This window comes from Somniosus microcephalus, chromosome 32 (genome assembly GCF_052327205.1).
Source record: "Somniosus microcephalus isolate GS21.2 chromosome 32, FLI_Smic_1.0, whole genome shotgun sequence".
In the NCBI taxonomy this organism is placed as follows: Eukaryota; Metazoa; Chordata; class Chondrichthyes; order Squaliformes; family Somniosidae; genus Somniosus; species Somniosus microcephalus.
In genome coordinates, this window is record NC_141018.1 from 36,841,646 (window position 1) to 36,857,535 (window position 15,890).

A 15,890-nucleotide genomic window follows, 5' to 3' on the forward strand; every position below is an offset into this window, starting at 1 on the left:
GAGTGTTTGAATCGTGATGCGTAACAGATAAATATTTTCGTATGTTCATAAGTGAAAATCTTGATCCTCTTGAAATTTTGACTTGTGGTTCTGCATTTCAGCAGTGCCATACTTAGAATGCTGTATCTATTTTAGGAAATCAAAGTGGTGAAATATTTTTAGTTTTCAGATGATCAGCTGCCCTGGAATAAACTGACTACTGTTCCTTGAAAGTGCCTGTTATTGCAAGCATCTTAAACCATGGAATGTGGGAAAGGGTAGAGTTGAGTGGACATAGTGCAAATGACAGGCCCCTCTCGCACCTGTTTTTTTCCCCCTAAATTTATGGCCGTGGCTCTCATAAGTAGGGTGAAGCTCCTATATTTCCCAAATTTACCCTGTAGCTTTTTAAAAAAAAAAGAAGAAAATGATTATAGCTCGACTGTGGTAACTTTCAAATCACTTAATACTACATTTAGCACACAGGGTATTGGTGGAAACCCTGCACTGGGACCACTGCTTCGAACGGCATGGAAATCCACCTGCAGAATTGGATTTCCTGGTGCCTTCAAAAGTGGCATCAATGTAAACCAGTCAGTAAGGGTACAGGGTGGCAGTCTTCTGACCAGGGGACTGATGGCAGATCAACTTGCTTAAGGCATGTAATATACTGTAAGTGGGACTTGTCGGCACAAGTGCGACTGCAAAATCCGCAAACCTTATGACATTTCCAAAAAGACAGATTGCTGACTGGACTCTGGGAAACTGTTGGAAGTATAGTTGGAGTTAGGGTCTGTGGATCCTTTTCTGGCTAATTCAGGTGAACAAGAGTTAGTGGTGCTCTGTGAATAGCTCAACTGGTTTAAAGCATTGTTTAGCTGAACCATGCAGACTGGAACAATCCCAGGTTTGATCTCCAATCTATGCTGATCTAAATGATCGCAGCTTCGAGCAGGGCAGGAGTGCTACAATTAGCCTCGGTATATCTGAATTAGCGAGGGGAAATTGACTTTGTTTCTCTCTCCTAATCACTATCCAGTTACCATTGCTGGCTATACATTGTGGACATTGGATGAGGACTGGATTGGACTTGGCTATGATGCCCCTATCCACTCCTGCAGGTTTGAATGGCCACTTGACATTCACTGCCTCGGTACACATAGTACCTACAAGGAAACAATGGGCAGAATTTTGCCAGCACTCAGAGTGCGGGTTTGGAGGCGGGTCTGCTGTCAAATTCAAAATGTTTGACAGCGGGTTGGGAACCCACTCCGAACCCGCCTCCATGTAAGTTTGCAGAGTGTCGGATCTGCGATTTCAGAACAGACCTGACATCAAGTGGCAGAGGAGGCATTTAAGATACTTAACTGCTTGTTCTCTTCGGCAGTCCCTCGGAACCGAGGATGACTTGCTTCCACATTAAAAATGAGTTCTCGTGACTGATGAGTCCAATGCGGGTCCCACAGTCTCTGTCACAGGTGGGGCAGACGGTGGTTGAAGGGGCGGGTGGGTGGGTGCTTGGGTTGACATGCGCTACTTGCGCTGCCTGCGCTTGGCTTCCGCTTGCTCCCGGCGAAGAGATTCAAGGTTTCGGCGCCTTCCCGGATGCTTCTCCTCCACTTTGTACGGTCTTGAGCTAGGGATTCCCAGGTGTCGGTGGGGATGTTGCACTTTTTCAAGGAAGCTTTGAGGGTGTCCTTGAAGCGTTTCCTCTGCCCACATGGGGCTCTTGCTGTGCCGGAGCTCCGAGTAGAGCGCTTGTTTTGGGAGTCTCGTATCGGGCATGTGGACAATGTGACCCGTCCATCGGAGCTGATTGAGCGTGGTCAAACCTTCGATGCTGGGGATGTTGGCCTGAGCAAGAACACTGACGTTGGTGCGCCTATCCTGCCAATGGATTTGCAGGATCTTGCAGAGGCAGCATTGGTGGTACCTCTCCAGTGCTTTGAGGTGCCTGCTGTACATGGTCCATGTGTCTGAGGCATACAGCAGGGCGGGTATCACTGCTGCTCTGTAGACCATGAGCTTGGTGCCGGGTTTGAGGTCCTGGTCTTCAAACACTCTCTTCCTCAGGCGACCGAAGGCTGCATTGGCACACTGAAGGCAATGTTGGACACAGTCATCGACGTCTGCCCTTGTTGACAGTAGGCTCCCGAGGTATGGAAAGTGGTCCACGTTGTCCAAGGCCTTGTCGTGGATTTTGATAATCGGGGGGCAGTACCGTGTGACCTTTGTCTTACGGATGTTTAGTGTAAGGCCCAAGCTCTCGTACGCTTCGGTGAAGGTGTTGACGATGGTTTGGAGTTCGACCTCCGAGTGAGCGCAGACGCAAGCGTCGTCTGCATACTGTAATTCGACGACAGAGGATGGGACGACCTTGGATCTGGACTGGAGGCGACGGCAGTTGAACAGTTTCCTGTTTGTTCTGTAAATTAGCTCCACTCCAGTGGGGAGCTTACTGAGGGTGAGATGGAGCATTGTAGCAAGGAAGATCGAGAAGAGCGTTGGTGCGATGACACAGCCTTGCTTGACCCCGGTTCGTATGTGAATTGGGTCTGTGGTGTATCCGTTGGTCAGGATCACGGCTTGCATGTCGTTGTGAAGCAGGCGGAGGATGGTGACAAACTTTTGAGGGCAGCCGAATTTGAGGAGGGCACTCCATAATCCCTCACAGTTGACAGCGTCGAAGGCCTTTGTGAGATCAAAGAAGGCCATGCACAGCGGTTGGTGCTGTTCCCTGCATTTCTCTTGTAATTGACGTGCGGTGAAGATCGCGTCCATTGTGCCCTTTAGTGGGCAGAATCCGCATTGCGACTCTGGGAGGAGCTTGTTAAGTGCTTGTTTACTACTATTTTGCCAGCCTATTTCTATTTTACCACATTTTTAATGGAGACCACGTCCGGTAAGTAGGTCGGTTTCTCCATGTCTCTCCATTGCTGTGAATGGGTGGCACCTGCAAAAATGGTATGGAAGCTTCTATTTCACAGCTGGTCACTTTCCAATGTCAGAAGCTTGAGCCTTCAGGACTTGGAAGAAACTTTTGAGCTGCATGCAGTTTAGAAGTGTTTGGAGTAAACTCGATCCACTGTCACCTCCTTGGAGCAAGCACTCTCACCATTGACAGATCGCTTCTGTCATCTCAACTTCAGCTGCCATTTATTCCAGCCCTTGGAAAAAATCTCAACTTGGTCCTCAATCCCAACACAATCAGCCCCAACACCAGCATCACCGGGCATACCAACAACAACACCAACCTGCTCCACAATCAACTGATGCTGCATTGGACACGGCATCATCACCTGTGCACATTGCTGCCTGGGATGCCAGCGATGGCCTCACCATGTCCAGATTTGCTTCATTTGATGCTGTGCAGTCTGGCTGCCACATGATGCACCAGGTTGGCACCACCCCACACCAGCACCATAAAGCATCTCTACAATGTCCAAGCCATTCCCTTCACACTCATCACCATTGTGGTGGCGGGGGAGACATGTTATGTCTCACCATTCACTGCAACTCACTAAGCCACTTCCAAAGGTGCACACAAATCTGTCCAAGAACGCAAAGTGTTCAAAATAAACATTTCAATGTTTCACAGCACATCACCAGAAACTTCACATGACCATTGGATAAACCACCCAAGTGCCTACCCTTGTGTGTTCTTAGCTGGTATGCTTGCAGTAGGATGAGGGTGAGTGTGAGGGATGGCTAGTGAGATGGGGAAGTGATAATGTAGATAGAGAGGGATGGGTGGAGGTGCATGGTAAGTTGGTGAGAGTAAAGATGTGCAGGAGTAGGGTAGGGAAGGCAGAGTGATGTGGATGTGATGAGTGGCACAGCAGGATGAGATTGAGTGTGGCTTAGCAGTAATGTTTCGTGATCTACTGAGATCATTGAAAGGGTTTGCGCCACTGCAGCCTGGTCCTCCTGACGACATCCCTGCTTGTGCCCTCCTGTGCAATGTGCAACCAGGCTGCGTTGGTGTCCTTTGGAGGTCTCTTCTGCCCATTGGAAGGGAAGAGAACCTCCCTGCGTGCTGTGACTCCCTCCATAAGCATAGTCACGCGAGAGCCTGGGTGCAGCCGTGCACCTCTGTACAGTGATTGTCAGTGTTTGCAGCACCTCAATGTTGCAGAACACTGACAGCACAACTGTCAAAGTAAATGTGGCCATGGTCCCTTTAAGGAAATCGGCTGATGACGCATCATCAAAAGACACCATCAGACCTGCTTCCTTTTAATTGGCTGGCAACCCCGCAGGGCGGGTGTAACAAGCCCTATTAACGGAAAATCCTTTTGATAGAGCGGTTGCAGACATGAGCGGGACCGGAACCTGCCAACCAGCTCTCCTGCTGCAAATCCGCCTCCGCTGGGAAAATCCAGCCCAATCTCGAAGTGGAGGAGGGGAGAAAATTGCCAGGAAAAATGGAGTAAGAAAAAATAATAGACTCCAACAGTAAATGGATTCTATTTACTTTGTGACACTGCTATATTTCAAGGGAGCTACTGGATATCTTATATAGTTTTAAAAGAAAAAGCACTCGGCACATCGACATAGTGCCATTAATGGCAGCTCTTGGTTCTCTCACCATTGCAATACTCACTAATGTAAATACTCATTAGTGTAAATCTAGACACCTCAGTAGACCCAGAAGTAGGGGACACATATTTCTGTGGCTTCAGAGAGCTGCCATTCAGTCTCGCTTTACCTGGAATTGTGTGGGCCTTGATTAGGATCAGCGGTAGGAGCAAAAGTGAATAGGATAGTGTAGCCTATCATGTTTTTTCCTACCTATCCAAATGCAGCCAGTGCACTTTCAATAATGGTATCTCTACCCTCCCCCACATCATCACCTCCAAGGAGCTAACCATGCTCCCTCCCACCCTCACATGCGCAGATGATACTCTGGTCTATCTTTTCTCTCAACCCTTAGACAACTTCCACACGATAAGATTGCTTGTTGAACATCCAGTACTGGATGAGTCATGGTATCTTTCAGCTCAACATTGGAAAACCAAAGCCATCGTCTTCAGGCCTTCCTAAACTCTGCTACATTGACACACTTTCAGACTGAACCAGACTACTTGCAATCTTGGCGTCCTATTTGACCCTGAACTGACCTTTTAAACCCCACATCCTAACCATTGCCCAAGACTGCTGACCTCCACCTCCGCAATATTGCTCTCCTTAATCCACTCAGACAGTGAATGTTGGCAGGCTAATCGATCGTAGGGGACATCACAGCCAATCCTGTCCTTACCCAGTGTCCCACCTGCCATCGGCTCACTCAGCACAGGTCAGAGATTGAACCTGGAGCCTTCCTGATCTTGCAGTTGTAATTTTCTGAATTAAAGCTGATTGTACAAAAATATTAACATGAGCCAAATCTCTTAAAATATTCAGAATTACACAATATCTGTACTTCTACCTTTTCAATTACAGTATGTAGGATAAGTACAAGTTGGAGTGTAAGGTAACAACAGATCAAGAGGGTCAAGATAATGAGATCTGAAGCTGAAGATGTCACCTGTTGAAATATTCCAGCATGTTCTTTTCCCAGTATTGTTGATAGGATTTCAGCAGAGTGCAAATATTCACACTGTCTGCTTGAACTGTGAAAAATGTGAGTCACTTTAATTAAGGATAATGTCCTTCCAAATTTGGGTGTCTGGAGAGAGCATCCTAACCCAAGGGCAAAGTACTGATGATGTGAGCAATGACACCATATCCCACAAGAAGCATAATTGGCAGAAGTGTCTTTTTAAAAATTCTGTAGTATATAGGTATGTGTAACTAAACCTTGTGCCAACCATGATGAAAGCGTGCAGTTTCTGGGAGTAGCCGTGGCTCAGTTTTTTTGTGCCGAAGGGAGGATGCATGAAGCAGTCCATCAATTGAGTCAGATGATTTAAAGTGTGTTGGTGTTTACTTTTATTTCCCTATCTGTTGAAGGGAAATGGCCAATGTACTTAATCAGTAAACACTGTCAACATTCCTAGAATTAATGGGAGATATTAACAGTTTCTTTATTGTTTTTCCATCCATGGGGACCTGCCATTTCGGGTGTCTCCTCTCTGTTTGAAACTGCCCAGCTGCCCAACTTTAGCAGAGTCATTGAGTGCTTCCATTTGGAATCCTACCATTTGGGACTCTTCCAACTGAGACATCGATCCGGGGCTGAGATTTCACTGCAGGCTTACGACTGCTGTGTATTTAGCCAACACTGCAGTTTTCCTACTTGGACACATCCTGATTTTAAGGGCTGGAATAGATGCTGATGAGTGCCCAGTGTTCAGCGCCATTCACAACTCCTCAGATAATGAAGCAGTCCATGCCCGCAAGCAACAAGATCTGGATAAGCTTTCGATAAGGTCCCGCATAAGAGATTAGCGTGTAAAGCTAAGGCACATGGGATTGGGGGCAAGGTATTGACTTGGATAGAGAACTGGTTGGCAGACAGAAAGCAAAGAGTTGGAATAAACGGGTCTTTTTCCGAGTGGCAGGCACTGACTAGTGGGGTACCGCAGGGACCGGTCCTAGGACCCCAGCTATTCACAATATATATTAATGATCGAGACGAGGGAACTAGATGTAATATCTCCAAGTTTGCAGACGACACAAAGCTGGGTGGGCGTGTGTGCTGTGAGGAGGATGCCGAGAAACTCGAGTATGATTTGGACAGGTTGGGTGATTGGGTAGAAGCATGGCAGATGCAATATAATGTGGATAAATGCGAGGTTATCCACTTTGGTGTCAAAAACAGGAAGGCAGATTATTATCTGAATGGCAATAGACCTGGGTGTCCTTGTGCACCAGTCGCTGAAGGTAAGCATGCAGGTGCAGCAGGCGGTTAAGAAGGCAAATGGTATGTTGGCCTTCGTAGCGAGAGGGTTCGAGTACAAGAACAAGGCTGTCTTACTGCAGTTGTACAGGGCCTTGGTGAGACCACATCTTGAGTATTGTGTGCAGTTTTGGTTGCCTTATCTGAGGAAGGATGTTCTTGCCATGGAGGGAGTGCAGCGAAGATTCACCAGGCTGATACCTGGGATGGCAGGAATGACGTATGAGGAGAGATTGGGTTGATTGGGCTTGTACTCGCTGGAGTTTAGAAGATTGAGAGGGGATCTCATAGAAACTTATAAAATTCTGTCAGGCCAGGACAGACTAGATGCAGGAAGGATGTTCCTGATGGCCGGGAAGCCCAGAACCAGGGGTCACAGTCTAAGGATAAGGGGTAAGCCATTTAGGACAGAGATGAGGAGGAATTTCTTCACCCAGAGAGTGGTGAACCTGTGGAATTCTCTACCACAGAAGGCAGTAGAGGCCAATTCATTAAATATATTCAAGAAGGAGTTGGATATATTTCTTGAGGCTAAAGGGATCAAGGGATATGGCGAGAAGGCAGGGACAGGGTACTGAATTTGGATGATCAGCCATGATCTCATTGAATGGCGGAGCAGGCTCGAGGGGCCGAATGGCCTACTCCTGCTCCTATCTGCTATGTTTCTATCTGGACGACGTTCAGGCTTTGGCTGATAAGTGGCAGGTAACATTCGCGCCACAGAAGTGCCAGGCAATGATTATCTCCAACAAGCGAGAGTCTAACCACCGCCCCATGACATTCAATGGCATTACCATTGCTGAATCCCCCACTATCAACATCCTGGGGAGTCACCATTGACCAGAAACTTAAATGGACCAGCCACATAAATACTGTGGCAACAAGAGCAGGTCAGAGGCTAGGTATTCGGCAGCAAGTGTCTCACCTTCCGACTCCCCAAAGCCTTTCCACCATCTGCAAGGCACAAGTCAGGAGTGTGATGGAATGCTCTTCACTTGCCTGGATGAGTGCAGCTCCAGCAACACTCAAGAAGCTCGACACCATCCAGGACAAAGTAGCCCACTTGATTGGCACCCCATCCACCACCTTAAACATTCACTCCCTCCACCACCGGCGCATCGTGGCTGCAGTGTGTACCATCTACAAGATGCACTGCAGCAACTTGCCAAGGCTTCTTCGACAGCACCTCCCAAACCCACGACCTCTTCCACCTAGAAGGACAAGGGCAGCAGACGCATGGGAACACCACCACCTCCAAGTTCCCCTCCAAGTCACACACCATCCTGATTGAGAATTATATCGCCGTTCCTTCATCGTCGCTGGGTCAAAATCCTACCTAATTGCACTGTGGGAGTACCTTCACCACACGGACTGCAGCGGTTCAAGAAGGCCGCTCACCACCACCTTCTCGAGGGCAATTAAGGATGGGCAATAAATGCCGGCCTTGCCAGCGACGCCCAGATCCCATAAGCGAATAAAAAAAAAAACATAGACTTGATTGTGGTTTTATTGTTTATTTTTAGTTTGTTTGATATATTTTCAAGGGGAGCTTCACTCTACAAAATGATAAATTCCAAACTGAATTCTGTACACAACATTTGCGATTGTGCACTGTTGAACACTGGTCAAGTTCAGATTGTAACATTACTCTACTTCACAACCCTGGTCAGGAAGTGGTCTTCACTGCTAGTGGCATCTCTTCACAGTATGGTGTAATTGACCCTATTTAAAATAGATTAAAATAGAGTGAAGGGTTATGAGGAATGGGCAGCGAAATGCAGCTGAGCCCAAGATCAGATCAGCCATGATCTCATTAAATGGTGGAGCAGGCTTGAGGGGCCAAATGGCCTACTCCTGCTCTTATTTCTTACGTTCTTATTTCACAAAATAGTTTTGTTTAAATATTTAGTTCATAGCTGTTTCAGTAACTAAATAGCATAGAAATCTGAAACTTTTATTTCCACAAAATCAAAATGGGTACTAACCGAAAGACTTTGGGGGCCAAAAATCTGTGTGTGTGCATTAGCCTAATCCTGATGAATGGATTAATATAAGAACAAGCAATCTAGATTTCTGGGTTGCATTTTCATAAGAAGGAAGAGCAAAATTCTTTCAATATATGTGTAGTACACTGGGGTTTAAGGTACAAAGAACACCTGAGGCTCCCTGTGAATAACACTGTGTAAGCACACATTGTGGGAATTAGCACAGCACTGGCAGAATGTAGGAAGCTTGTGCCTTTCACTGAATGCCAACGGCAACAGCAGCCTACGGAGGTTTCTGGCTAGAACTGAGAAGTGTAGGCTGTAGATCGTGGTGACTGGCAGCCTGTGAGATTCAGCGGTACATTGTGATCTGTCCCAAGGGAGTTGTAACTTGCTGGCTAAGTAGTGTAATCTGTACATATCTCTGTCCTTCTCCCCCCTCCCTCCCCCCCAAACTATCTTTCTCGGTGTTAGTAATGCATTATATGCAACGTAAAGCCATATCTGTTAATGACTAAGATTGTGTATTCGCACTACTGGCTCATTTGTAAAAATGGTTGCCACTTATTCTGTGGGTGTAATGGGTATTTTCACTATCCACAGTAGAGGAACTTCCATGCAAAAAATCCAATAACCATACATTGGTAATGGAGGAAGGGGAACAAAAAGAATGATGGTTTAGAATGTATTTTCGGATGTGCTTAGAGGTCTCTTCTGTGTAAGCAATGCTATTCACAGTAGAATTGGTGATCTGATTCTCTGCTGCCAGCATCAAAAGTCAAAGTGCTTCTTCCCCTTAATTTTAAAGAAGAACAAACTACTTTGCTTTTTTTAACAATAAAAGCATCAATGGAACGTGATTGTGCCTTTGCCAGAGGCAACATCTTTGAAATTTTCAAGATATGCACACTCTTCCCGCTGCAGCCTGACCTTGTTTCTCTAACTCTGCATCGTACATGGGCTGATATGATGTGTTCACTACTGCTCAATTTTTTTGGGAAAAAATCTGCAAGTGAATGAGATGCAATGAAGGCCTGCGGGCAAGCATATATTGTTTTTATGTTGAGAGCCAAAGTTAAACCAAGGTTCCTTGCTTTTGAGATCCTGGTAGGAAATGCATAAATACAGAATTCTTCACTGTGGATGCATTCTTTTACTTGCGTATAAATGCCATTATTTATAATTCATAGCTTATGAGCAGGACCACTGGTTTATGGTTACTAAAAAAGTCAAATTTTGTTTTTATTACATGGGGTTCTTGGAGTTTTGCTGGTGTTCTTGGAATTCACTGTTTTTCTATGAAAATGGAAAGCAAGTGGTTTTGTCTGTAATAATAGGGCTGATATTCTCTACGATCAGGGCCATTGGCTTGCAGTGGACTAAAGTCAAATTCTGTCTTTGTTGCATTAGGTTCTTGATGTTCAGTTGTGTTTTGGGGGGGTCAAATTCTGTGATTTTTGTCTTTGTACTGTATCCATAAAAACCCTTGCCCTTGATTGTGAGTTTGCAGGTTTTCAGTGGGATTTGGATTGTCGTGCTCCAAAGTGCGTAACCTTGTGATTTGAGTTAATTGCAATCAAAATTAGTATTTTAAAAAGAGTTGTAAAATTAGTTTTCTCCTCATGCACTGATGAACCTTGCCCTGGTCTCGACCATAAAACTGGACAGTTGGCCTTGCCTTGGATATCTGTTGTTCCTGTTCTGTAACTGGAAGTGGACATGCTACTTTTGTTGGCCCCAGATTTTGCATTTCCTGCTTCGATATGGGAAGTACTGAGCCCTTACTGAGCACCTCCATCTGATGGCCCAGGTGAGACTGAGAATGTGGTGTGTAGAGAATTGGTCTCTCCAATCCATGAATGCTGCTTCCTGGAGCAGTTCATTACTGTGGCAACAGACTGAATTCTTGGGTCACCAGAAATTCAACTAACTCTGTTTAAACAAGTCTAAGCACTCCACTTGAGTTAATGCCAGATTAGGTACCACTTAGTGTCTGGAGTGTGACATTAATGTACACAATGCCCTCTGATCTGTGAGCATTCACTGTGGTGTGCACAGTGAATGCTCATAGATCAGAGGGCATTGTAGATGGAGGAATGATGCAAGTTAGTCCTGCATTGTTCCAAAGCTTTGATCGATCACAGTCAGGCTAGATCAGAAAAATTGTCAGGTTAGATCGGAGAAATTGCCCAAGACCCTGATTCTGATCCTTTCCAGTTGCTGCTCATTCCCTGACAATCAAAAAACAGTTCCTGTGACCATTTTACCATATTTCTGCCAGCTCAGCTATTGCCATATTTCCCAGCCAGAAAGGCTTTGGTGTGATTCACAGATTGCAGCATAGAGTTTAGAGCACTGCGGCTTCAGTACAACAGACTCACAAAGCCTTAAAGACAACTGCATGGCATTTGTGTCAGTGAAACGAGTTGCTGCTAAATAGATCACTGTACAGTCGTCTTCACAATAGTAATTTGTTGAGACTGAAGAAATGGCACTGCAGACATGTGCTTCCACATCTGCTTTTTACAACTGTGCATTGTTTCTGCTTTTACCATTGTTTGAGTTGGGATAGTAAGTTACGCAAAGGTGCATTTTTTCTTGCTCCTGCCAGTTTTTCCCCTCATCTTCTCCGCTGAAAGCGCTAGCTCATGTTGGAGTACGATTCCGTGGATATCAGCCCTTTGATACATTACCCAAATGACCATTCTTCTTGTGTGAGCCAAGTTGAGTCTGATGGCTATTTGCAGGAAGGCGGTTCATGGTAAATCCGATTTTGTCCTTGTGACTCCTCCGGGATCAGCAGCACCACCTCATTCACATTACAGCCTTGTTGCGAGAGTTGGCCAATGCAAGAGTACCTGCAGAAAATGCACTTCCTTAAACAGGGGACTTTTTAGATTTGCTACCAGCTTCAAAGTCATTAGGTACAAAATGAGATGGCCGCAGTTCCTTCATCTTTCTTCCTCAAGGCCGTGTTCAGCTGCTCCTCAAAAAGCAGCAATATCACCGCTGGTGCTCATTGTTATTTATTTGTATGAGGCTTTTCGCCGTTCTTGTAGGGAAGCAGGAAGACAAAGTATGAGACACTTGGAGGTGCCACCTTTTTACAAATCCAAAACCAGACAACTTTTTATGATTTCTCCACGTCACGCCCCACAAAACTGGGGCAGGGGTGGGGAGAGAATGATAAGAAACTGCAAAAGGCTTAACATTGTAGAAACTTTCAAATTGTCCACTCAAATAGCACATTGTTGCTAAAACAGGATGGTTGACAACCTGAGGAGCAGGATTGACAAAGGTCACCTGACTGCCCTTTCATAGCCTGAGGAAAATTAAAGACTTTTACTTCAACTTCAGAATGATTAAATTCAGGCCTATGTTACGACATTCCTCCCCTCAAAAAAAAAAAAAAAAAAGTTCTGCTATCTGAACAGAGTAAACCAGCTTGGCTTCAGAATATTAAATAGTAGTTCCTGTCGTTTTGACAATAAAAGTGTGTGTGTATGTGTACATATATAATGCAGCCCAGTGCTTTGAGGATTGCCAAGTTCTATGTTTAGGGTTTCTGTGCTGCGTGGCCCTTTTTTGTGCAGTCAGTAAAGTTTCTCATCTGTATGGTATTCTGTGAATGAGGAAAACATGAAACAGATGCGGCTTAATAAATCTTTTAGAAAAATAATTAAAACAAGAAATTGTTTGCATAGCAAACGGGAGTAAGGAACCTTTAGATGTTACTTTATTGCAGCCAAAAAGTGGTGTTCCAGTAAACATGAAGGGCTGGTGAGTAGGGTGTTCAACAGGGAGTAGAAAGAATGATAAATCAGACCAGTGTCAGTCATGGGTGCACATACTGGCGCAGTCTGCAGTGTTCTGGTCAGATTGGATTTGTTCCAAGAAACTGCAGTCCTCTGTTTAAAATTCAATTTTGTGTTTGCACACTCTTGCATTTTGTTTGCTAATGACTGGCTAGCAGCAGTTCCACTGCAGTCTTGTACAGTGTTTATACAAGTGGCAATGTGTAAAAGGATTTAACCCTTTCTCAATTTTTTTTAATCCCATTATCATGAGATAAATAGACAAGCAAAGCCACTGGTCCAATTTAGCTCATTCATCTAGATCACAAAGCTGACATATTTCCCATCACAGCATCCATCTCATTTGTGAATGATTCCTTTTCCATCCATAACCCTACCTTGAAGTCTATTCCAAATGGTGATTGCTGTTTAGATCAAGAAGTTCTTGCAGATACCAGTCTTAATTTTGCTTTTTGTACAAGTGTATACCTTCATCCCACTGCCATGGCTTACTTTGAAGTCATGCTTTCGATTTATATTTTCTATACCATTTTTATTTTGTGTCACTCTTACGTTCCCCTCAGCCACCTTGTTTGTCCAAGCCTTAGCTCACGGATCAGTCCCCTGACACTGAGGATTGGGCTTGTGGCTCTCCCCTGCACTGTCTTTAAGGCTTGCATGTTTATCTTGTATTTTTGTGACCATAACTGGACACAGTAATCAAGATATGATCTAGTTATCTGATCCAAGCTAGATAATGTATCGTACTTGATGTACAGTACTGAAAGAGCTAATCAAGTTCATTGTTTCAAATATGAATATTTTCCCCAACATTGATTTATTATAGAAACTGTTTTTCTATTTTTCAACTTATAAAAAGGAGCTGTATGAGCTGGCAGTTATGAAATATTATTGGTTCGTCTTCCGTTAATATCTTCCTGTAACAGTGACTTGCCTTCAAAATGTTTCACAGCTAATATGGAAGCAGGCAAGTTTTATAATGCAACAGCTTGCATTCCCTCCACCCGTGGTTGATAAAATTGCCTCTTTTGAGCAGTAATTTTATCAACAGAATGTAATAAATTTAAAGATACTTTTACCTTGATTTCAGCTCTAGGAGGTCTCTGGAAAGTCATCCCAGCATTTATGCAGTATTGTGGAGTTGGCTGCCATGTAGCCCAATTCCTGAAATGAAACCCTGTAGTTCCGCCCATGCACAAGTCCCTTCTGCTGGCTTTGAGAGTTTTGGCACGCTGTGTGTAAGTTGGGGGGTGGTGGGGGGATGTGGCAGCAGGGTGGGGGGGTGGGGAGAGACATGAAATATCTGGGTATATGAACCTGAGCTGCTTCTGTACATCATTGTTCTTACATCATGATGTAGTACATTGATGGGTTGAATCGGGTCTGTGTCTTAATGAGGTTGATTTGATTGCTGGTAGTAGATTGGGAGACCCAGGAAAAGGTGGGTCCTCACTCCAATCAGATGAATGCACACCAGATTTACTTTTGGTCGTACTTTTGACAGATCAAGATCCACACGTTGAAAGTTGATTGCACTGCTGTAGTTGAGAGAGTGCCTAAATGAAGCACTTTTTTGGATTATAATATCTTGCTAATATGCACTGCCCAGATTCCAAAATGAAAATAGCCCACTTGGACAAGATACTGGAGGCCTGCCCATGTCTGGGCTTGTGTGTTCCAGCATGACATAGAAAGACTGACTTCCACTTATATAGGGCTTTTTCACGACCACCGGACGCCCCAAACGCTTTACAACCAATGAAGTACTTTTTGAAGTGTAGTCACTGTTGGAATGTCGGAAATGCGGCAACCAATTTGCGCACAGCAAGCTCCCACAAACAGCAATGTGATGATGACCAGATAATCTTTTTTTAGTGATGTTGATTGAGGGATAAATATTGGCCAGGACACTGGGGAGAACTCCCCTGCTCTTCTTCGAAATAGTGCCATGGGATCCATCTGAGAGAGCAGACGGGGCCTTGGTTTAACGTCTCATCTGAAAGACGGCACCTCCGACAGTGCAGCACTCCCCTCAGTCGTACACTGAAGTGTCAGCCGAGATTTTTGTGCTCAAGCTCTGGAGCGAGACTTGAACCCACAACCTTCTGACTCAGAGGCAAGAGTGCTACCAACTGAGCCACAGCACATTCAAGCGTCAGACCCCAGGTGGTGATAATAGGCAGTAATACCTCCTCCACACTGATCCTGAACACGGGAGCTCCCCAGGGTTGTGTGCTCAGCCCCCTTCTGTACTCCCTGTTTACTCACGATTGCGTGGCCACGCACAACTCCAACTCCATCATCAAGTTTGCTGATGACACTACCGTTGTAGGCCTGATCACAGATGGCGACGAGACAGGCTACAGGGAGGAGGTAAGAGCCCTAGGAGAATGGTGCAAGTACAACAACCTCTCCCTCAACATCAGCAAAACAAAGGAGATGATCGTGGACTACAGGTAGCGGCAGGGGGAGGGACACACCCCAATCTACATTGAAGGGGCTGAGGTGGAGAGGGTCAGCAGCTTCAAATTCCTGGGTGTATTCATTACGGAGGACTTAACGTGGCCCCATCACATTGATGTCGTAACCAAGAAGGCATGCCAACGCCTGTTCTTCCTCAGGAGACTGAAGAAATTTGGAATGGCCCCCCAGATTCTCACCAACTTCTACCGGTGCACCATCGAGAGTATCCTGTCCGGCTGCATCACTACCTGGTATGGCAACTGCACCGCCACAGACCGCAAGGCCCTACAGATGGTGGTGAAAGCTGCACAACATACTATAGGAATTAAACTACCTGCTGTGCAGGATATCTACCCCGAGAGGTGCCAGAGGAAGGCCCTGAGAATCATCAAAGACGCGAGCCACCCCAGCCACAACCTCTTCGCCCTGCTCCTGTCCGGTAAGAGATACCGAAGCATACGGTCTCGTACCAGCAGGTTTCGAAACAGCTTCTACCCCCAGGCCATAAGACTCATGAACGAATAATTTATTATTATTTATTACTGTTGTTTTATTTATTATTACTGTATTTCTATTAGTATTTTTACCATTGTTATGCCATATTTATTCCAATGCTGGGAGGACTCGTAAAAATCAACATTTCATTGTGCAGTACACACGTCTGCTGCATATATGACAAATAAAATTGAATTGAATTGAGATGGAGAAAATTGCTGGGGGTAATAAGTACAAAGCTGAGCAAAAAATAGGTGTGCACTAGAAAACAATATATGCCTTGCAGGTAAGTTTTATTAATTGTTTTATGTG

At 45.2% G+C, this 15,890-nt stretch overlaps 1 protein-coding gene across 3 annotated transcripts in view; it reads left to right on the forward strand.

The window, feature by feature from the left end:
• myo9aa (myosin IXAa) overlaps positions 1–15,890 on the forward strand; it is a 285,301-nt gene that overhangs the window by 122,698 nt on the left and 146,713 nt on the right. The gene's annotated exons all lie outside the window — the stretch shown is intronic.